The following is a 21487-nucleotide window of genomic DNA, read 5'->3' on the forward strand; positions in this document are numbered from 1 at the left end:
TGGTAAGGTACTGTTTGAATCCAATCAGGAGAGGAGCATCCAGGGAGTGCTTTCTATAGAGTCCAGCTTGGGCCACTCTCTTCCGGCCTGCTGATACTTTTTAACTACTCAGGGCCTGTAAGGATATAAAACACCGGTTTAAACATTTTATACCTATAAGACAAATTAGAATTTTAGTAAAAAATAGATACATCTGAAAAATAAAAAGTCTTACTGCTGATAGAGTTCTTCAGAGCTCACATCTTCCCCTTCCTTATCCGCTTCTGTTTCAGTTTCTAGAGCAGCCTCTGGCATCTCTTCCTCCTGGACTGCGGCCTCTTGCTCAGGGCCGCTGGAATGCAGGTAGATTCTTTTCAACATGCTTTTACATAATATGTTGTAACAATGATTTCAAAAAGAAACTACAGAAGCCTTACAGATTAAAAATATCTCACCTTGCCAATGTGTCTTCAGGCTTCCCATGTACAAAAAGGCCCAAGGACTCTAGCAGTCTTACAACCACTATCCTGTTTGCCTCACCAGACACGATCTCTATTCTGTGGTAATCCACGATGACCCCGTTCTTCAGGTGATTCATCATGTCCTCCCTCGCCTGTTGAGAGGCCATCCTGATGTTTTCTGCCGTGGCGTGCTTCATACACGCCCTCTTCAAGTGAGCAGGAAGCTGATCAAGAGTATTCAGGCACATCTTGCACACCAGGGGAATCCTCGCGGGTTTCCTTTGAAAATAAATAATACCATCTGTGTATAGAAACAAGCTAAGACTGATTTCTTAAATTATCCTTAATTTTCTCTCTCATAGTTTGAGCATAATGATTTTATTGCATTTATATAAGAATTGCTCATTGCTCCTAAATAAATAATGGTTTCATAAAAAAGTGAACACTTGGTCTCAGTCACAGACTTTCCAATAGAAGCCATTGTGGAGTTCAGCAACTGCAGGTCCTAGAAGTGGGGAAGGAATTTTAAAAGAGAAATTGAATTACAATACAGAAGGAATGGCTGAGGGATCACTGAAATATATATATACAAATTCCAAAGACTGAGTCCATATAGAAACAACTACCTTTCATTTTCAGTATAAGAAAAAAAAAACATTATCTTCCAAAGCATCATAAAATTGTCCCTTCTTCCAGACTCTACTTCTCTCTTGTAGTAGTATAGCAGACCTTTCCAGGTGAGCAGATCACAGAGTCCGAAATGAGCTTCCTCCATCAAGCAAAGTACCTGAACATGACTCTGTCTTCATAAAAGCGCCCCTGTAATAAAGAAATTAAATCCGAAATCAAGAGGGCAGTTGCCTACTGAAATACAAGAAGTCATCAATTTTAACCTAGCAACACATTAAAGGCTGCATCTATACAAGTACGATTCTAGAAATGCTCACCAGATTACGTTTTAAGAAGGAACTGCGCCTCAGGTTCCGCCGAGATCTTAACTCGGATGGCAGGATTCAGAGTCCGGAGTGCGGACTGATGGCGCACGGAGAGTCCATATACTGTGGATCCCTCAGTGATCTTCCGCGTATTCAAACCGCCAGCGTGTGACTCCCCTGTCCCCGTGACCTCATTGCTCTGCTCTCTCCTCTGTGCAGCTGAGCCCGACTCACGGTAAAATGGAAAAAAATATGCCCTCGACGTGAGATTTATTCTGGAGCGAGCCAGTGTTGCGCATACCTGCCTTCAAAGCAGTTAACCCAGGTTCGATTCCCGGCCAACGCAGTTACGAATGTTTTCAAATGCTGTCATGAGCCTTGGATTGTGACTAGCAAAGCGAAGCCTTTTGAAAGAGCTAAAGCACTGCAAAACGGAATTGAAGGAGAATCTTACAGGGGATTCTGAGCAGTGTCTGCATACATGCAGTCAGATAAAGGTGCTGAAAGCTTGAGCTACTCTCAATGTCATGCTGCCCTTCCCCGGAGTAAATCTGTTACATTGAAAGAATGCTTCTGGCAGGTTCAAAAAGAGACCCTTGTTAATTGGAGAAATCAATGATTTCGAATGAATTCTGTATGCGTTAAAAGACAGCTATACACAGAAAACATGCAGGACACTGCTCATGATGTTTCCCGAGCAGAAACACAGTGCGTTTTTCCAAGCCATTTGACAAAGCCCACCCACTGAAAACTGCAGCAGATCGTGTAAAGACGTTCAACTTTGTAACTACTGCACGCACAGGAAGCAGAATAAATTCCTCTTTTCAAACTGTCAAAGGTTTGCTTTGCGAACGCTGCAGGACATCGCACAATCTCTTTTGAATGGGGACAAACGATTTCTTATGGGGCGCAGTAAGTACAGACGTTTAAAATGCTCCACTCATGCCGACGATGCAGCATGAAGAAGCGCAACCTAACGTTTGACAGACAAAAGCCAGGCGCCGCTACGAGCAATATGAAATCATACTGACAAGCACACGGCGTTTCGCGCTGACACAAAAGTAATCTCGACAGACGCTGTTCTCTGCATAAAGCTGAAAGAGCTAAAGAGCGTTTCTGTTGACACGTAACAAGTTCGTTTCTTTCTACCATGATATCACCGTGACCAAATCTGTCTTTAAACACCTTGCTCAGTCTCTGACGAGACTGTCAAAAATTGCTTTCGCCGATTGTATTGCAAACCGGCGGAAGCGGGGTATTGGGAAAAGTTTTCAACTAGCAATAATCGCGCCTCGGCTAACCCTCACAGGCTACGATACTGCCACTGCGCAAAGCTGACGGTTGCCAGGCAACCGCGGGGATCCTATGGAAATCGTTATCGATCGTGTCATGGCATGTCGTTGCTATAACGCTTCATATTTGTCGTCTTCTTCTTCTTCTAGCTTGAGGTTTTGAAGAATTTCATGACAGACAAGGGCTCCGTTGGGAACAAAGGGCGTTGTGAGAAAACCGTTGCTTATTTTCAGCAGCAGAAATACAACCCTTTAAATACAAGATGACAGAACAATGACGAAGGGCATGCCGGGAGGAACTCATGCACTACAGAGGAAAGGGGGCGGGCACGTACAGTTCACATTCAAGCCACAAGTACTCCTCTTGGATGTTGCACAAACAAATCCTAACGTCTTGAAAGCATTGCAGCATGTTTGTGTCCCACTTCCCGTGGCTGCGGGACGACTGACACGAACGGACAAACACAATCTGTGGCGTTTAGCGTGACATAGTCTTGCAGGCATCGTGCTGTCTCACTGCAATATTATACCGCTGGAGGAAACAGTCCATCTGGCCATGAAACTCATTTGAACGTCTAGCTACAGCAACTAACAATATCATGATTTATTCAGGATGTGTGGAATCAGCACGTCCCGGAGACAGCTTCCGAAATCGTGAGCATTCTCTGGTGGTAGGGGCGTTCAAGATGGCGCTCAGGTGGGAGGTAAAGTTTAGTGGTTGGGGAGTTTTTTTGAGTTTTTCATGACCTGAATGTTAATTTTTGCTTTTTTTGACTACAGAAAAATAAGGACTTGACTTACTAGTTGTTTAAACTTCAGTTATAATTGAAAGAAAAAAAAACGATTTTTTTTTAGGTTTAAAAAGTCCGATATGAGTAACACTGGGAAAAGAAAAGAGAGTGCTGGGTCTTCGAAGGAGAACTCTAAGATACCTCAATCGTATATGTATAGCACTACAAAAAAATCGATGGCAACTAAAGGGAAAAGTGAAGCAGCTGCAGGGGCAGCAAGAGGGCGGAGGCGCCGCGCGCCCGGCCGAAGTGTTGGACCGGTGCGCTTTACGTGCTGAAATAAACACGCGACAGCCCCGAAATGTTTCCAGAGTGCTGTGCACTGAAGACTTGCCTGGTGCTCCTCCGTGCAGATTCTTTGTCCTCCTCCAGTGCGGGACGAGCCAACACAAGGGAGCGCATTCGCCAACATCCAGGCACGCAATGCGATTTGGAAAGCAGCTCCTTTCCAAAGAGTTGCACACGAACGATCCTTCAGTCCCGCTCGGGGGGCATGGAGCCCCCGCCACACACAGCTTCAAGTAGCGAGTCAGGCGCCAGGGCTTTCGCTTACGGCCACACCGCCCTGAACACGCCCGATCTCGTCTGATCTTGGAAGCTAAGCAGGGTCGGGCCTGGTTAGTACTTGGATGGGAGACCGCCTGGGAATACCAGGTGCTATAAGCTCTTGCTCTCCCGGCCAGCAGGGGTCGCCGTTGGTGCCGTAGGCTTTGGGAGGAAAACCTGCAGGATGGAAAGGTGATCTATAGCCTCATCTCTAGAGATGTTTTGTTGCTGTGGCATGTGTGTGACCCATATTCAAAAAAAAAAAACCCGTCTGTAAAACGAATATCGAAGCTGCCTCTAAATCTGCAAATGAAGATGAGTCGATAAACCACTCGTTTTTCGTATAACTAGACATATATTCATTTGTTACCGATTTCATTCATTGAGCACGGATACAATAGAGGTACAGCCATTCACTGTTTGACATGTCTGCACTGGTACAGAACCGAGCAATCAGAAAACGGGTGAAACTGTCTTTAGACTCAGCATACAGTACCGAGGCCCCCCATGACCAAATAAAGGCTAACCTCGATAATCAGCCTAAAGAACGCAGACTACAGCAAAACGACTGACTTTGAAAAGGGAATGAACGTCCGGAAGGAGTAGTGGAACTAGCTTGAGATGCTTCTCCGGACCCCTAACTAAAAGCCAGCGAGAACCAGCAGCGGCGTCCACTCCTGTTGAACCGGGATCCTTCCGCAGCCACGCAGCTCGTGGTGTCCTAACCCTCCCGTATCTGATTTTGGACCAAGCACATCAGGGGAGAGCGCGAACGCAGTCCCCCACTACCAGAAATTATGCAGTCGAGATTCCCACATTTGGGGAATTCGCAGGGGTCAGCACAGCCGGAGTGCAATGGCCGAGCCTCGCTCTGGTTGAATCTCCTTCTTGATCAAGATATCTCCCCTGCCAGGTAAGTATGAGTTGTACAGGCCCCTGCAAGCGGCCCGCACCCACAGCACAAATCGCGCAGCCTAGGCCACCTCCTCGCCCCGCACGCCACCGCCTCCTGCTGGGCCCACTCTTTCGCACACTCACACGCCACACTAACACTCAAAAGTGTGGGCAAAACGAGAAAACGAGCGCGCCGTTTCCTACACATCTGCAGTCGCCGTTGTGCATTCGCAGCATGTCCCGGGATGCAATTCGGCCTCATTTGCATAACTCCAGACCGGCAGATCGCCACGCAAGCTCACAACGTGCGCCTGCCACACACCGAACAAACCTTTTCAGCAATTTCCAAAAAACGGGCCTGCTCGCCTGCCCACAAGGCTCCGTCTCTTACCTGCTCTCCAGAGCCTGCTGCCTTCTGTGCTTTTCTCTCGGCACCGCTGCAGCGCACACAACTCCTGCAGCGGGAGGGGGGGAGAAAGTTCCCGCGCTCCGCCGCAGGGAAGGCTCGCTCCGTGCGCACACGTCCTTTCGATGCCAGTCCAACAAGTGCTCCGCATTAGCTGCGTCGGGGCTCCGGCGTGTCGCACCTCACCTCACCTCGCACTGCCCCCTCCTTGAATGTCTGCCGCTGGGCATGCCCCGCTCTCCTCCGCCTTATCTTATCGCGTGTGAGCACCGACAATGGCCACAATGCCGGGGAATGGCACCTGTAAAGTGTTAATTGGGGCACAGGAACAGCCCGTCTCGTCTCGGGGGGGCCGGCTTCAGAGACAATACAGCAAACACAGCGGGGCGGGGGAAGAAGACGACACCACACATGCGGGTACATTCAGCTCCGGCGGGAACGAGACATTTGTCGGTCTTTTCAAGAGCCGAGAGCCGAGCAATCCTTCACTTGTATCGTTTCTCCCCGGTGACTAGATCTGGCCCTGCGACTCTCGACTGGGCTCACCCCCGGGGCAGCCCAGCAGGTGTGAGCCTGGCCGGCACCCGGATGGGAGATTCCACCCCGGAAAAGCTCCGGTTGCTGCTGCTCCTGCAAGAGGTGTGACTGGGACCAGTAGGGAGCGCTGACCCTGCGGGCTGTGTGGCTCTCTTACGCCCCAGCCTCCTGATGGCGACACTCTGCTGCACAAACAGGCGCCGTCCTTCGGGGGAGGCGTCAAACCGAGGTCCCGACCCTCCTTGGCCATTAGGAAACCCCAGGGCGTCTCTCAAAAAGAGACGCCGGGGGTGTCCCTCTGGTGTTAGTGCTCCCCTTTACCCATCAGTCGGGGTCTCCTCCTAATCCCCGTCTCACCTGTAACAATCAATGACGAGGCCCCCCTGTCCGTGAGATTTAGTACTCGCGCAAGAGACCGGGGGCAGAGCGCGAACGCGGTCCCCCGCCCCCCACAAAGTGCGCGCTCCGGGTTCCCTCTCGGGGCCCTGCAACACAGCGGAAGGGCAGCGAGAAGGAGCCTCTTGCTCTGACGCCGCAAGGCCACAAGAGGGCGGAGGCGCCGCGCGCCCGGCCGACGTGTTGGACCGGTGCGCTTTACGTGCTGAAATAAACACGCGAAAGCCCCGAAATGTTTCCAGAGTGCTGTGCACTGGAGGTTTTTGTCTGGTGAAGACTTGCCTGGTGCTCCTCCGTGCAGATTGTTTGTCCTCCTCCAGTGCGGGACGTGCCAACACAAGGGAGCGCATTCGCCAACATCCAGGCACGCAATGCGATTTGGAAAGCAGCTCCTTTCCAAAGAGTGGCACACGAACGATCCTTCAGTCCCGCTCGGGGGGCACGGAACCCCCGCCACACACAGCTTCAAGTAGCGAGTCAGGCGCCGGGGCTTTTGCTTATGGCCACACCACCCTGACCATGCCCGATCTCGTCTGATCTCGGAAGCTAAGCAGCATCGGGCCTGGTTAGTACTTGGATGGGAGACTGCCTGGGAAAACCAGGTGCTGTAAGCTTTTGCTCTCCCGGCCAGCAGGGGTCGCCGTTGGTGCCGTAGGCTTTGGGAGGAAAACCTGCAGGATGGAAAGGTGATCTATAGCCTCATCTCTAGAGATGTTTTGTTGCTGTGGCATGTGTGTGACCCATATTCAAAAAAAAAAACCCGTCTATAAAACGAATATCGAAGCTGCCTCTAAATCTGCAAATGAAGATGAGTCGATAAACCACTAGTTTTTCGTATAACTAGACATATATTCATTTGTTACCGATTTCATTCATTGAGCACGGATACAGTAGAGGTACAGCCATTCACTGTTTGACATGTCTGCACTGGTACAGAACCGAGCAATCAGAAAACGGGTGAAACTGTCTTTAGACTCAGCATACAGTACCGAGGCCCCCCATGACCAAATAAAGGCTAACCTCGATAATCAGCCTAAAGAACGCAGACTACAGCAAAACGACTGACTTTGAAAAGGGAATGAACGTCCGGAAGGAGTAGTGGAACTAGCTTGAGATGCTTCTCCGGACCCCTAACTAAAAGCCAGCGAGAACCAGCAGCGGCGTCCACTCCTGTCGAACCGGGATCCTTCCGCAGCCACGCAGCTCGTGGTGTCCTAACCCTCCCGTATCTGATTTTGGACCAAGCACATCAGGGGAGAGCGCGAACGCAGTCCCCCACTACCAGAAATTATGCAGTCGAGATTCCCACATTTGGGGAATTCGCAGGGGTCAGCACAGCCGGAGTGCAATGGCCGAGCCTCGCCCTGGGTGAACCTCCTTCTTGATCAAGGTATCTCCCCTGCCAGGTAAGTATGAGTTAAACAGGCCCCTGCAAGCGGCCCGCACCCACAGCACAAATCGCGCAGCCTAGGCCACCTCCTCGCCCCGCACGCCACCGCCTCCTGCTGGGCCCACTCTTTCACACACTCACACGCCACACTAACACTCAAAAGTGTGGGCAAAACGAGAAAACGAGCGCGCCGTTTCCTACACATCTGCAGTCGCCGTTGCGCATTCAGAGCATGTCCCGGGATGCAATTCGGCCTCATTTGCATAACTCCAGACCGGCAGATCGCCACGCAAGCTCGCGACGTGCGCCTGCCACACACCGAACAAACCTTTTCAGCAATTTCCAAAAAACGGGCCTGCTCGCCTGCCCACAAGGCTCCGTCTCTTACCTGCTCTCCAGAGCCTGCTGCCTTCTGTGCTTTTCTCTCGGCACCGCTGCAGTGCACACAACTCCTGCAGCGGGAGGGGGGGAGAAAGTTCCCGCGCTCCGCCGCAGGGAAGGCTCGCTCCGTGCGCACACGTCCTTTCGATGCCAGTCCAACAAGTGCTCCGCATTAGCTGCGTCGGGGCTCCGGCGTGTCGCACCTCACCTCACCTCGCACTGCCCCCTCCTTGAATGTCTGCCGCTGGGCATGCCCCGCTCTCCTCCGCCTTATCTTATCGCGTGTGAGCACCGACAATGGCCACAATGCCGGGGAATGGCACCTGTAAAGTGTTAATTGGGGCACAGGAACAGCCCGTCTCGTCTCGGGGGGGCCGGCTTCAGAGACAATACAGCAAACACAGCGGGGCGGGGGAAGAAGACGACACCACACATGCGGGTACATTCAGCTCCGGCGGGAACGAGACATTTGTCGGTCTTTTCAAGTGCCGAGAGCCGAGCAATCCTTCACTTGTATCGTTTCTCCCCGGTGACTAGATCTGGCCCTGCGACTCTCGACTGGGCTCACCCCCGGGGCAGCCCAGCAGGTGTGAGCCTGGCCGGCACCCGGATGGGAGATTCCACCCCGGAAAAGCTCCGGTTGCTGCTGCTCCTGCAAGAGGTGTGACTGGGACCAGTAGGGAGCGCTCACCCTGCGGGCTGTGTGGCTCTCTTACGCTCCAGCCTCCTGATGGCGACACTCTGCTGCACAAACAGGCGCCGTCCTTCGGGGGAGGCGTCAAACCGAGGTCCCGACCCTCCTTGGCCATTAGGAAACCCCAGGGCGTCTCTCAAAAAGAGACGCCGGGGGTGTCCCTCTGGTGTTAGTGCTCCCCTTTACCCATCAGTCGGGGTCTCCTCCTAATCCCCGTCTCACCTGTAACAATCAATGACGAGGCCCCCCTGTCCGTGAGATTTAGTACTCGCGCAAGAGACCGGGGGCAGAGCGCGAACGCGGTCCCCCGCCCCCCACAAAGTGCGCGCTCCGGGTTCCCTCTCGGGGCCCTGCAACACAGCGGAAGGGCAGCGAGAAGGAGCCTCTTGCTCTGATGCCGCAAGGCCACAAGAGGGCGGAGGCGCCGCGCGCCCGGCCGACGTGTTGGACCGGTGCGCTTTACGTGCTGAAATAAACACACGAAAGCCCCGAAATGTTTCCAGAGTGCTGTGCACTGGAGGTTTTTGTCTGGTGAAGACTTGCCTGGTGCTCCTCCGTGCAGATTGTTTGTCCTCCTCCAGTGCGGGACGAGTCAACACAAGGGAGCGCATTCGCCAACATCCAGGCACGCAATGCGATTTGGAAAGCAGCTCCTTTCCAAAGAGTGGCACACGAACGATCCTTCAGTCCCGCTCGGGGAGCACGGAACCCCCGCCACACACAGCTTCAAGTAGCGAGTCAGGCGCCAGGGCTTTCGCTTACGGCCACACCACCCTGAACACGCCCGATCTCGTCTGATCTCGGAAGCTAAGCAGTGTCGGGCCTGGTTAGTACTTGGATGGGAGACTGCCTGGGAATACCAGGTGCTGTAAGCTTTTGCTCTCCCGGCCAGCAGGGGTCGCCGTTGGTGCCGTAGGCTTTGGGAGGAAAACCTGCAGGATGGAAAGGTGATCTATAGCCTCATCTCTAGAGATGTTTTGTTGCTGTGGCATGTGTGTGACCCATATTCAAAAAAAAAAACCCGTCTGTAAAACGAATATCGAAGCTGCCTCTAAATCTGCAAATGAAGATGAGTCGATAAACCACTCGTTTTTCGTATAACTAGACATATATTCATTTGTTACCGATTTCATTCATTGAGCACGGATACAGTAGAGGTACAGCCATTCACTGTTTGACATGTCTGCACTGGTACAGAACCGAGCAATCAGAAAACGGGTGAAACTGTCTTTAGACTCAGCATACAGTACCGAGGCCCCCCATGACCAAATAAAGGCTAACCTTGATAATCAGCCTAAAGAACGCAGACTACAGCAAAACGACTGACTTTGAAAAGGGAATGAACGTCCGGAAGGAGTAGTGGAACTAGCTTGAGATGCTTCTCCGGACCCCTAACTAAAAGCCAGCGAGAACCAGCAGCGGCGTCCACTCCTGTCGAACCGGGATCCTTCCGCAGCCACGCAGCTCGTGGTGTCCTAACCCTCCCGTATCTGATTTTGGACCAAGCACATCAGGGGAGAGCGCGAACGCAGTCCCCCACTACCAGAAATTATGCAGTCGAGATTCCCACATTTGGGGAATTCGCAGGGGTCAGCACAGCCGGAGTGCAATGGCCGAGCCTCGCCCTGGGTGAACCGATTTCGATTTTTAAGAACTTTATTTTCTTTTCACAAAAAAATACAGGACATCACAAATCAGAAAGCTTTACATTCATATACATACTTAAAACAGTATATATGATCACATCTCATTACATTTTGACATGGTAACAGTTACATAGCAACAATTTTCTTTTTTTCTGGTGCAAATCACATTCTTTACTTAAACTTGATAATGTTTTTCACAGTTTCTTGAGATATTGACCTATGCTCTCTATTTCCCACAGATTTTCTGCTTCCTCCCTCCCTTCTCTCCACAGATCTCTGAGGTAATAGTTCTCTCGGGTGATGAACAGGGCCAGGCTACCTGCTGCCTTGACTGGGATCTCGATGCCTTTGAACAGCCCCATGTTCCTCACTCTCCACAGGGCAACTTTCCCACTGTTCACCACGGCCCAGATCCTGTCAAACACGTCAGGAGGAAGTTTGACAGGAGAGATGCCGTATATGACGAAAGCAGCGGTCAGGGTAAATTGGGGCGAGAGAGCCAGCAACCAATCTTCAAACTGTGCCCAGAAGGCCTTAGCAAAAAAGCAGGACCACAGGAGATGGGATACAGTCTCCTCCTCGCCGCAGCCCACCCTAACGCAGCGAGGGCTGGGGGTGAGGCCCCTACGGTACAAGAAAGTTCGTACCGGTAAGCACTGGTGGACGACACTCCAGGCTAAATCTCTGTGAATGTTGCACAGAAACTTAGAGGATGTGTGTTTCCACACCTTCCTTGTTTGGGCTGATGTTAAAATGCCCACATGGGTCTGCCTATTGTTCTGGGGTGCAACGAAATCTTCCAGTTTTTGGACGCTGACATCTCGGAGGGGAATATGGCCAATTGGGTGAGATCTTAGAAAACTTTTAACTGTCCCATAAATTGCAGGGCATGTGTCAGAGAGTGGGACGTCCAGCTTGGGTCTGACACCCCACACTCTGAACACCTCCCTACCTACCCAGAGCCTGGAAAAATAAGTCCAGGTACGCGCTGCAGGTGCTGTTGCAAAGCCTCTCAGCACAGAGGCCAGGAAAATGCACAGCAGCTTCGTAGCAATATCTGGGACAGACTTCCCCCCTGAGGGTAGCGGCCTGTACATTATTTCCCTTCTGAGTCTTTCCTGCTTCCCACCCCATAGAAATTGAAACATCAATCTCCTCATCACCGCCGCAACACGGTGTGGGATTGGGAAGGTAGAAGCCAGAAAATTCAAGACAGGCAAGAGCTCGGCTTTGATGACCAGCACCTTCCCTGTCATGGTGAGGTCTCGGTCCTTCCATTGCATCAGTTTTTTGTTTAAGATTGGCAATTTGTTCTGCCAATTTACTGTTCCCATCTCTTCTCCAAAATACACCCCCAGGACCTTAATTCTCTTCTCTTGCAGCCTGAGATCATGTCCTTCTTTTGGCTCCCTCCAGTTCTGATAAAAAATCTCACTCTTAGATTTGTTAATTTTTGCGGAGGAAGCCAAAGAGAAACGATCACAGCACTGCAGAGCTCTGCTAATTGAGGCATTGTCAGAGAGGAGCAGGGTGACGTCATCCATGTATAGAGATGTCTTTACCTCTCCTCCCCCACTTCCAGGCACTGGTATCCCATTAATGGCCTGATCCTGGCGCAAGGCACAGGCTAAGGGCTCCATAGCCAAAACGCATAACAAGGGGGATAATGGGCAGCCCTGCCTCACCCCTGAACAGACTTCAAAGGGGCGTGATCTATTGCCATTAACCATGACTCTGCTGTTGCTACCTGTGTACAGCAGGTTAATCCACTTTCTCATGATGGGGCCAAACTTCATGTGCTCAAGTCCCGATGTTAAGTACTGCCGGTTTAGGCGGTCAAAGGCCTTTTCTAGGTCTACACCTAAAATGCAAAGAGGGAGGGAGCGATCCTCAGAGTACAGACAGACATCCCTCAACAAGGCCAGGTTGTCGCTCATCAGGCGTCCTGCTATCCCACAAGTCTGTTCTTTCCCTACCAGTGAGGCCACTACATTTTGTAGGTGCAGGAAAAGGGCTTTGGACAGGATCTTAGTGTCCACGCCTAACAGGCTGAGGGGTCTCCAGTTCTTTATGTCATTTTTTGCTCCTTTCTTAAACAAGAGAGAGATAGTGCCTTCTCTTAAGGAGTCAGGCAGCAATTCTGTCTTATATCTTTCCTCGAATAGGACCAGTAGCGGATCCTGAAGCAGATCCCAAAAGGTGCAATAAAATTCTTTAGGGAGCCCGTCAGCACCTGGAGTTTTCCCCTTCTGTAAGCTCTCCATAGCCTGTCTCAGCTCTTCTACTGTCAAATCCCTCTCAAGTACTTCCCTATCTTCTTCACTCAAAACGTTTTCTAGCTTTGAGGTAAAAAAATGAATTTCTTCATCCTTTACCTCTGTAGAGCTGTACAGTCTTGAGTAGAAGGCCTCGGTGCAGGAGAGGATAGCACTCGGCTCTGTTCTCTCTCGTCCCTCCTCATCAACTACACTTTCCATGACAGATTTGGAGCCTACCACTTTCCTGAAAAAGAAGCGAGTACACTTCTCATTTTCTTCCAAGAACTGCACTCTGCCTCTTAACAGCACTCCTCGACTACTTTCTTCGGCTATGCTCCGGATGTCCTTTTTTAAAAGGGTGATATCCTCGAGCACATCGAAGCCACTGTGCAGCATCGTGTAGAGACGCTGCAGCTGCTTCTGTTTCCTGGCTAGCACTCCTCTCCGTCTGGCAGCAGCCTTCCTTCCCTCAGCCATGAAAAAGGTCTTTGTCCTCATCTTCACCTCCTCCCACCACTCTCCTACTGACCCGTACAGACACTGCAAGGACAGCCACTGTGATAGTTTCTCCTTGTAGCGGGATACTACCCCCTCGTTCTCTAGCAGCTTTGTGTTGAGTTTCCAGAGGCCTGGGCCAAAGACAGTCCCGCCCTGGAGTTCCACTCTACACCCTAAAGCCTGATGATCTGAGAAGAAGACAGGCTGAAGAGTGACCCCAACAACTTTCACTCTCTCTGAGACAAAGCAATAGTCAATTCTGGAGCTGCTATTCCTCCCTGACCATGCATATCCTGCTGTTGTGGGATATATACATCTATTTGTGTCTGAGAGTTTAAAGTCTTGAACTAAGTTTTGCAGGGCCAGTGAGCTGGAATCCAATTTTATCGGAGAGCTAGACTGCCTGTCTGTGTGCTCTAAGATACAATTAAAATCCCCTCCCACTATCACGTCTGTGCTACTTAACAATAGGGGAGAGAGTGCCTTGAGTAGCTCCACCCTTCCTCCCACGTCAGTAGGACAATACACATTGATTAGCCGCAGGTTAACGGTCCCCCATTCCACATCCACACACAGCAACCTGCCATCTATGACCCTCTGAATACTTTTCAATTTGAAAGCCCATCCTTTGAAAAGAATGGCCACGCCAGAGGCTCTGTTGTTATTGTCCCCTGACCAAACAGAAGGCCCTTTATCCCACCTATCTTCAAAGTTTTGATACCTCTCTTGATAGGCTAAAGCACACTCCTGCAACATCAACACATCTCCCTCTCTCTGCTGGAGGTAATCAAAGACACACTGACATTTAACTCCGTCATTGATACCTCTGGTGTTAAGAGAAATTATGTTTAGAGCCATATTACATAAGAAAGTGGAACCAGTCTTTACAAAACACATTTCTCTTCGGTCTCACCTGTTACCTTCTTCTTTTTCTTTTTCTTCTTACCAATTTCCTGCCAGCCATCCTCTGAATGAGCCTTCATCAGGGTGGCAGCAGTAAAAGCATTCACGGAGTCCATTTCAAGGAAGGGGGTAGAGGGAGGGGTGGAGGGGTTCCAGCTGTCCCCATCGCCATTCTCTCCTTCCTCCTCGCTCGGGGAGAAAACAGAGTCATTTTTCCTTTTCCTCAAGTCCAGCTCCTGGGAGCACTGAGGGGAAAGGGGTGCAGCCGATGCACCAGTCTCCTCTTCCCCCTCACCCACCAGCTGTTGCAGATCCTCCATGATGGACTGGATGGAGAAGAGGAGGGCATCTGTAGCACTTGCAGAGTCTGAGAAAAGCAGCTCCGCTGAATCCTGGGTATCGTCGCTGGACCCGCTCCACCGGGGGGCCCCACACTGGCCCTCGTTCTGAGGAGCAGGAGTGGGGGAGGGGTCCTCGCTGTTCTCGGGGGTTTTCAAACCCTCGTGCTTGTCTGGTGCAGTCTGCGGTTGTGGGAGCGTAGTGGATTTCTCTTCCACCGGCCCCGGAGCCACAGCAGGACTGATCCTGGCTGGAGGCTGAGACTCTTTGTCCAACAAGGGTTCTTTGTTTGACTTGTTGTTTGCTTTGGCTTTTCGGGCCGGTTTGGCTGAAACAAGCACTGCCTCATCCTTTCTCATTTTGAGTTTATTGGCGTAGGCGTGAGGGCAGTTCTTAAAAACGTGTCCTTCCGAGCCACATAAATTGCACTTTGGCAGCATTGAACAGTCAGAGGCTAAATGTCCCTGTTTGCCACAGGTCTTGCAGCATTTCACAGTGCAGGAAGATGCCAGGTGTCCCACAGCACCACAGCGCCGACACACCTTTGGTTGTCCCACATAAAAAACATAGCCATTGCAGGCGCCCAGCCGGATTGTAGAGGGCAGGTGCCTTAAGCCTCCATTTACATTGTCCGGTAGTAAGCGAACCTCGAAAATTTGTTTTTATACCGTCAACATCTCTAACCTCAGTTCCATGGTGGACGGTGCAGTACTGGTTAAGCCAGGTGTGAATGTCCTCCGTCTTTGCCAGTTCCGAGAACATAACAACATGCACCGTTTTCCTCTCTCTCTGTGTCAGAGGCTGCAAGTTGATCTTCTCAAGTGCAGGAACTTTCCCTCTTTTTGCCTCAAACACATCCACGCATTGTTCAAACAGAGGATAGGTACCAAATACAACCTCAAATGCTTTCTGACCTGGGAGAGCAAAGATGAAATCCAAGTGCCGAGGTTCAAAGCCAAGTTCCTTCTGTAACACTTTTCTGCTGAACTGCATACGATCCATGAACAGGTCATCCAAAAGCTCAAAACGTACAGCATTCTTGCGGGATCCAAAGGTTGCCATCTCAAACTGCAAAACAAACACTGCTTCCACAAAACAAGAAAACAATCCAACTACTCCAACTACAGGCTGATCAAGGTATCTCCCCTGCCAGGTAAGCCGAGAGCCGCAGGCGATGAGCCCGGAGCTGAACGGGCCCCACTGGCTCGTTTGTAAGGCCAGGTGCATTGCCAACCACGACCGGCAGGGCAGAGGCCTTGAAGGCAGCCTGGGCTCCTGCAGCTGTCCAGCCACGCACTCTGGTTTCTCTTCATCTCGTACAAATCTTTTGCCTTTTACTAAAGATTTCCATGAAGAGGAGCATGAATGAGTTCCATACAATTTTTGTGTTTTCCTGCCTTCGGGTGGGGCGCAGCTGGGCTGGTCAAAGAGAGAAAACAAAACCGCTCACAATCACTCTTATTACTGCGACTGTGGCCGTCTGCTCTGCGAGTCCTCGGTCTCCGCCTGTCTGATTGGTGCTCTTTTCTTTGGGGGGCGGGAAGTGTCCGGCCGCAAATATGAAGCGTTACAGCAACGACATGCCATGAGACGATTGATAACGATTTCCATAGGATCCACGCGGTTGCCTGGCAACCGTCAGCTTTGCGCAGTGGCAGTATCGTAGCCTGTGAGGTTTAGCCGATGCGCGATTATTGCTAGTTGAAAACTTTTCCCAATACCCCGCTTCCGCCGGTTTGCAATACAATCGGCGAAAGCAATTCTTGACAGTCTCGTCAGAGACTGAGCAAGGTGTTTAAAGACAGATTTTGTCATGGTAACATCATGGTAGAAAGAAACAAGCTTGTTACGTCTCAACAGAAACACTCTTTAGCTCTTTCAGCGTTATGCAGAGAACAGCGTCTGTCGAGATCACTTTTGAGTCAGCGCGAAACGCCGTGTGCTGTCAGTTTGATTTCATATTGCTCGTAGCGGCGCCCGGCTTTTGTCTGTCAAACGTTAGGTTGCCCTTCTTCATGCTACATCGTCGGCATGAGTGGAGCTTTTTAAACGTCTGTACTTACTGCGCCTCATAAGAAATCGTTTGTCCCCGTTCAAAACAGATTGTGCGATGTCCTGCAGCGTTCGCAAAGCAAACCTTTGACAGTTTGAAAGAGGAATTTATTCTGCTTCCTGTGCGTGCAGTAGTTACAAAGTTGAACGTCTTTACACGATCTGCCGCAGATCTTACAAACGAGCCAGTGGGGCCCGTTCAGCTCGGGGCTCATCGCCTGCGGCTCACGGCTTGCGAGCGTGCCCAATCCGTGCGATAACTCGGAAAACACCCGGCCACACTGTGCCGGAAACGACGCACTCTGGGAAGCCGCTATGCAAAGCGAGGTCCCAAGATCCCCTGCAGCCGGACACTTCCTGCCCCCCAAAGAAAAGAGCGCCAATCAGACGGCCGGAGACCGAGGACTCGCGGAGCAGATGGCCACAATCACCATTACAAGAGCGATTGCGAACGTGCTTGTTTTCTCTCTTTGACCAGCCCAGCTGCCCGCCACCCGAAAGCAGGAAATCACAAAAATTGCAGGGAACTCATTCGTGCTCCTCTCCACGGAAATCTTTAGTAAAAGGCGAAAGAGTTGTACGAGATGAAGAGAAACCAGAGTGCATGGCTGCACAGCTGAAGGAGCCCAGGCCGCCTTCAAGGCCTCTGCCCTGCCGGTCGTGGTTGGCAATACACCTGGCCTTACAAACGAGCCAGTGGGGCCCGTTCAGCTCCGGGCTCATCGCCTGCGGCTCACGGTTTGCGAGCCTGCCCAATCCGTGCGATAACTCGGAAAACACCCGGCCACACTGTGCCGGAAACGACGCACTCTGGGAAGCCGCTATGCAGGCAAGGTCCCAAGATCCCCTGCGGCCGGACACTTCCCGCCCCCCAAAGAAAAGAGCGCCAATCAGACGGCCGGAGACCGAGGACTCGCGGAGCAGACGGCCACAATCACCATTACAAGAGCGATTGCGAACGTGCTTGTTTTCTCTCTTTGACCAACCCAGCTGCGCCCCACCCGAAGGCAGAGAAGCACAAAAATTGCATGGAACTCATTCATGCGCCTCTCCACGGAAATCTTTAGTAAAAGGCGAAAGATTCGTATGAGATGAAGAGAAACCAGAGTGCGTGGCTGCACAGCTGCAGGAGCCCAGGCCGCCTTCAAAGCCTCTGCGCTGCCGGTCATGGTTGGCAATGCACCTGGCCTTACAAACTAGCCAGTGGGGCCCGTTCAGCTCCGGGCTCATCGCCTGCGGCTCTCAGCTTGCGGCCGTGCCCAATCCGTGCGATAAGTCGGAAAACACCCAGCCACACTGTGCCGGAAACGACGCACTCTGGGAAGCCGCTATGAAAAGCGAGGTCCCAAGATCCCCTGCGGCCGGACACTTCCCGCCCCCCAAAGAAAAGAGCGCCAATCAGACGGCCGGAGACCAAGGACTCGCGGAGCAGACGGCCACAATCACCATTACAAGAGCGATTGCGAACGTGCTTGTTTTCTCTCTTTGACCAGCCCAGCTGCCCGCCACCCGAAAGCAGGGAAGCACAAAAACTGCAGGGAACTCATTCGTGCTCCTCTCCATGGAAATTTTTAGTAAAAGGCGAAAGATTTGTACGAGATGAAGAGAAACCAGAGTGCGTGGCTGCACAGCTGCAGGAGCCCAGGCCGCCTTCAAGGCCTCTGCCCTGCCGGTCGTGGTTGGCAATACACCTGGCCTTACAAACGAGCCAGTGGGGCCCGTTCAGCTCCGGGCTCATCGCCTGCGGCTCACGGCTAGCGAGCGTGCCCAATCCGTGCGATAACTCGGAAAACACCCAGCCACACTGTGCCGGAAACGACGCACTCTGGGAAGCCGCTATGCAAAGCGAGGTCCCAAGATCCCCTGCGGCCGGACACTTCCCGCCCCCCAAAGAAAAGAGCGCCAATCAGACGGCCGGAGACCGAGGACTCGCGGAGCAGACGGCCACAATCGCCATAACAAGACCGATTGCGAGCGTTTTTGTTTTCTCTCTTTGACCAGCCCAGCTGCGCCCCACCCGAAAGCAGAGAAGCACAAATATTGCATGGAACTCATTCATGCTTCTCTCCGCGGGAATCTTTAGTAAAAGGCGAAAGATTTGTACGAAATGAAGAGAAACCAGAGTGCGTGGCTGCACAGCTGCAGGAGCCCAGTCCGCCTTCAAAGCCTCTGCGCTGCCGGTCGTGGTTGGCAATGCACCTGGCCTTACAAACTAGCCAGTGGGGCCCGTTCAGCCCCGGGCTCATCGCCTGCGGCTCTCGGCTTGTGGGCGTGCCCAATCCGTGCGATAACTCGGAAAACACCCGGCCACACTGTGTCGGAAACAACGGACTGTAAGGCACCTTGAAGCGTGCACCCCCAACATTCTTCTTTGCACATCTGTGAAAGGTAAACTCTTGAGCAAACTCTGAACCAGCTCTAAGGAAACTAATCCGATTAGACGTTACTTTGACTCATCCTTTAAGGGACCCTTGATAATTGGAGAAATCAATGATTTCGAATGAATTCTGTATGCGTCAAAAGACAGCTATACACAGAAAACATGCAGGACACTGCTCATGATGTTTCCCGAGCCGAAACAGTGCGTTTTTCCAAGCCATCTGACAAAGCCCGCCCACTGAAAACTGCAGCAGATCGTGTAAAGACGTTCAACTTTGTAACTACTGCACGCACAGGAAGCAGAATAAATTCCTCTTTTCAAACTGTCAAAGGTTTGCTTTGCGAACGCTGCAGGACATCGCACAACCTCTTTTGAACGGGGACAAACGATTTCTTATGGGGCGCAGTAAGTACAGACGTTTAAAAAGCTCCACTATTTTATGTGCCATTTTTTGCTTATTCACTTACTATTTTAATCAAAATAATATTAAGAAAGATCTGTATGTATTCAGATAGTATTATTATTGTTCATACTTACTCGTCAAAAGAGGATTGCTGAGATATTTGCGGATATACTTCTACGTTTGAAAAACGTGTCCAAAATGGTGACCAACGAATACTAGCAATGCATTGTGGTATATAACCGGAAAATATGCTGGGTTCGATATTTTCTCAACGTATGCGTTTATTAATGTTGTCGATATTATGGTTGAAATTTAACATTGATAATACATCGCGGCTATGTGCCCCCTGCTATGAGCTGATGTGCAATTTTAACGCATGCAGTTAGTAAGGATCGGTCACTGTTGTATGGTATTATATACAGTATAATGACATTATGGAATAGGATGGGGACAGGCCTGGCATCACGGGGGGAGGGAGGAATGTCGCCCCTTCAGTTTTGGGCAAAAAGATGTACCTAACTTACCTAGGAGTATACGGCACTCTGCACAGTGTACGAAGTAAATTATTTTCGCAGTAATTAATTTACACATGTATAATAAATATAGTAAATATAATAAATTAATTACTGCGAAAATTACTTCGTACACTGTGCAGAGTGCCGTATACTCCTAGTTGCGGCACACACGATACATACAGTAAAAAGCCTCAGGCACTGTGTTAGATGTGTTTTCGACGTTATATATGCGTTTATTAATGTCGTCGATTTTACGGTTGCAATTCGACTTTGATTATACGTCGAGGCGACGTATATATACGTATAGCCGTATTTTCGCCGTGAATATACGTATATTCGACGAATCAGTGCCCACTGGGTAAACTCTTCAGCAAACTCTGAACCAGCTCTAAGGAAACTAATCCGATTAGACGTTACTTTGACTCATCTTTTTATGCTAGGGTTAGGGTTAGCATTCCCACGCTACTTAGACACTTTGTTTACGCTCAGTGCTTGATTTTGGGAACTTCAGGACGAGTGGGAATTTTCTCCTATCTGTCAATTCTGTTTTGTTTTGGAGACTCTTGGCTGCCTATGTTGTACAGTGCAGCGTGAAGGAAACATTTTCCAAAACTGTGTCAGCTCAAAAGTTGTAAGAAAACCTCTCCAGCTGCTTTAACTCTCTTCATTTTTGTCATTTAATGTGACACTCGATGTATAACTGGAGCCTCACATATGCAAATGGTGAGGCTCCAGTTCGACACCCAGTTCAATACCACTTTACAGTAAATGACAAAAGCATGGCAGACTGTGCCGGACCGGCAGATTACTTCCGCTTATTTTTACCATATTAAACAATGGAAATCCAACCACTTGCATTTGTGACACTTGATTTTGGCTGCACCTAAGACACTCTTAAATCTTCAAACACATTTCTCTTCTCCCGCAACACTCTTGTTTGTCGGCGCTATGTGGCAGCGTTGCATGACAACCCATCTCACCACGGAAAGGAACCTAACAGCTTTGGTAAGAGAGGAGAAAAGGACCTGGCCCGTACGCGGCTCAAACCCGCAACCTTGGCGTTACTAGCACCACCATCTAACCAACTGAGCTAACCGACCTCACAACAGTGGTCCTCTCTGTGCTGCAAAAAATCAAGCTCAGGGAATTTCTTTTGTCCTTTGAATAGAAAGCCGTGTAATTCAGTGTACGGGCTTTCTCGTGCAGTTTCATAGTTCTTGTAACCCAAATCCTACACTGGCCTGAAGTGCCCCCCCATTTCACAGCATTTTTCAGCTGATTTAAAATGTACCTAAAGGAGAAGCATTATTGAAGACCATCAATTACCAAGAGCTTTTGTCAAAGGTTTTGGTGGTCATTTTTAATGACCACAGAGCACTATGACCTCGGTTTTACATCTCATCCAAAAGACAGCGCCCTTTTTCCAACACAGCTTCTCCGTCACTATATTGGGACATTGGGACCCGTACAGACCTCAGAGTGAGCGCCCATTAACACCACTTCCAGCTGGAAGCTTTGTTTTTCCCTGTAGCTCACCCTCATCCTGGTACTGACCTGGCTCACACCTGCTTAGCTTCAGTGGGTTTTCAGTTGCGAGTTGCAAAAGTTGGGATACAAGTGTAGCGGCAATGCTTGTTAATAAGACAGAATTAAGCGTTGGTATGCTGTCCTAAATGAAGCCCCATCTCACCCCCCATCTCTGTGGTGCAGCCACAGAGAAAGTATTCATGCAGACTGATTTAAGTTGTTTTCTTTTGATAGGGAACAGCTCCCAGACAGGGATGCACTTAG

The 21487-nt window shown here is 50.5% G+C and overlaps 12 non-coding genes and 1 pseudogene across 12 annotated transcripts; 5 read left to right on the plus strand and 8 right to left on the minus strand.

Annotated features, from left to right (window-relative positions):
• Positions 1-2569: 2569 nt before the first annotated feature.
• LOC148642961 (U4 spliceosomal RNA) lies at positions 2570-2711 on the minus strand. Its single transcript, XR_015929427.1, has one exon. It is a non-coding gene; the product is annotated as a U4 spliceosomal RNA (small nuclear RNA).
• Positions 2712-4005: 1294 nt separating this feature from the next.
• On the plus strand, positions 4006-4124 carry LOC148642962 (5S ribosomal RNA). The gene has a single exon (XR_015929192.1). It is a non-coding gene; the product is annotated as a 5S ribosomal RNA (ribosomal RNA).
• A 637-nt stretch (positions 4125-4761) lies between these two features.
• On the minus strand, positions 4762-4925 carry LOC148642963 (U1 spliceosomal RNA). Its single transcript, XR_015929500.1, has one exon. It is a non-coding gene; the product is annotated as a U1 spliceosomal RNA (small nuclear RNA).
• Positions 4926-6732: 1807 nt separating this feature from the next.
• On the plus strand, positions 6733-6851 carry LOC148642964 (5S ribosomal RNA; annotated as a pseudogene).
• A 636-nt stretch (positions 6852-7487) lies between these two features.
• Positions 7488-7651, minus strand: LOC148642965 (U1 spliceosomal RNA). Its single transcript, XR_015929165.1, has one exon. It is a non-coding gene; the product is annotated as a U1 spliceosomal RNA (small nuclear RNA).
• Positions 7652-9458: 1807 nt separating this feature from the next.
• LOC148642966 (5S ribosomal RNA) lies at positions 9459-9577 on the plus strand. Its single transcript, XR_015929167.1, has one exon. It is a non-coding gene; the product is annotated as a 5S ribosomal RNA (ribosomal RNA).
• Positions 9578-10213: 636 nt separating this feature from the next.
• Positions 10214-10383, minus strand: LOC148642967 (U1 spliceosomal RNA). The gene has a single exon (XR_015929137.1). It is a non-coding gene; the product is annotated as a U1 spliceosomal RNA (small nuclear RNA).
• Positions 10384-15639: 5256 nt separating this feature from the next.
• Positions 15640-15756, plus strand: LOC148642968 (U5 spliceosomal RNA). Its single transcript, XR_015929291.1, has one exon. It is a non-coding gene; the product is annotated as a U5 spliceosomal RNA (small nuclear RNA).
• Positions 15757-15986: 230 nt separating this feature from the next.
• LOC148642969 (U4 spliceosomal RNA) lies at positions 15987-16128 on the plus strand. Its single transcript, XR_015929469.1, has one exon. It is a non-coding gene; the product is annotated as a U4 spliceosomal RNA (small nuclear RNA).
• A 759-nt stretch (positions 16129-16887) lies between these two features.
• On the minus strand, positions 16888-17002 carry LOC148642970 (U5 spliceosomal RNA). The gene has a single exon (XR_015929323.1). It is a non-coding gene; the product is annotated as a U5 spliceosomal RNA (small nuclear RNA).
• A 390-nt stretch (positions 17003-17392) lies between these two features.
• LOC148642971 (U5 spliceosomal RNA) lies at positions 17393-17509 on the minus strand. Its single transcript, XR_015929338.1, has one exon. It is a non-coding gene; the product is annotated as a U5 spliceosomal RNA (small nuclear RNA).
• Positions 17510-17902: 393 nt separating this feature from the next.
• Positions 17903-18017, minus strand: LOC148642972 (U5 spliceosomal RNA). Its single transcript, XR_015929348.1, has one exon. It is a non-coding gene; the product is annotated as a U5 spliceosomal RNA (small nuclear RNA).
• A 391-nt stretch (positions 18018-18408) lies between these two features.
• LOC148642973 (U5 spliceosomal RNA) lies at positions 18409-18525 on the minus strand. The gene has a single exon (XR_015929352.1). It is a non-coding gene; the product is annotated as a U5 spliceosomal RNA (small nuclear RNA).
• Between the last annotated feature and the right edge of the window lie 2962 nt (positions 18526-21487).

This window comes from Lepisosteus platostomus, chromosome 22 (genome assembly GCF_059453375.1).
Source record: "Lepisosteus platostomus isolate fLepPlt1 chromosome 22, fLepPlt1.hap1, whole genome shotgun sequence".
NCBI lineage: Eukaryota > Metazoa > Chordata > Actinopteri > Semionotiformes > Lepisosteidae > Lepisosteus > Lepisosteus platostomus.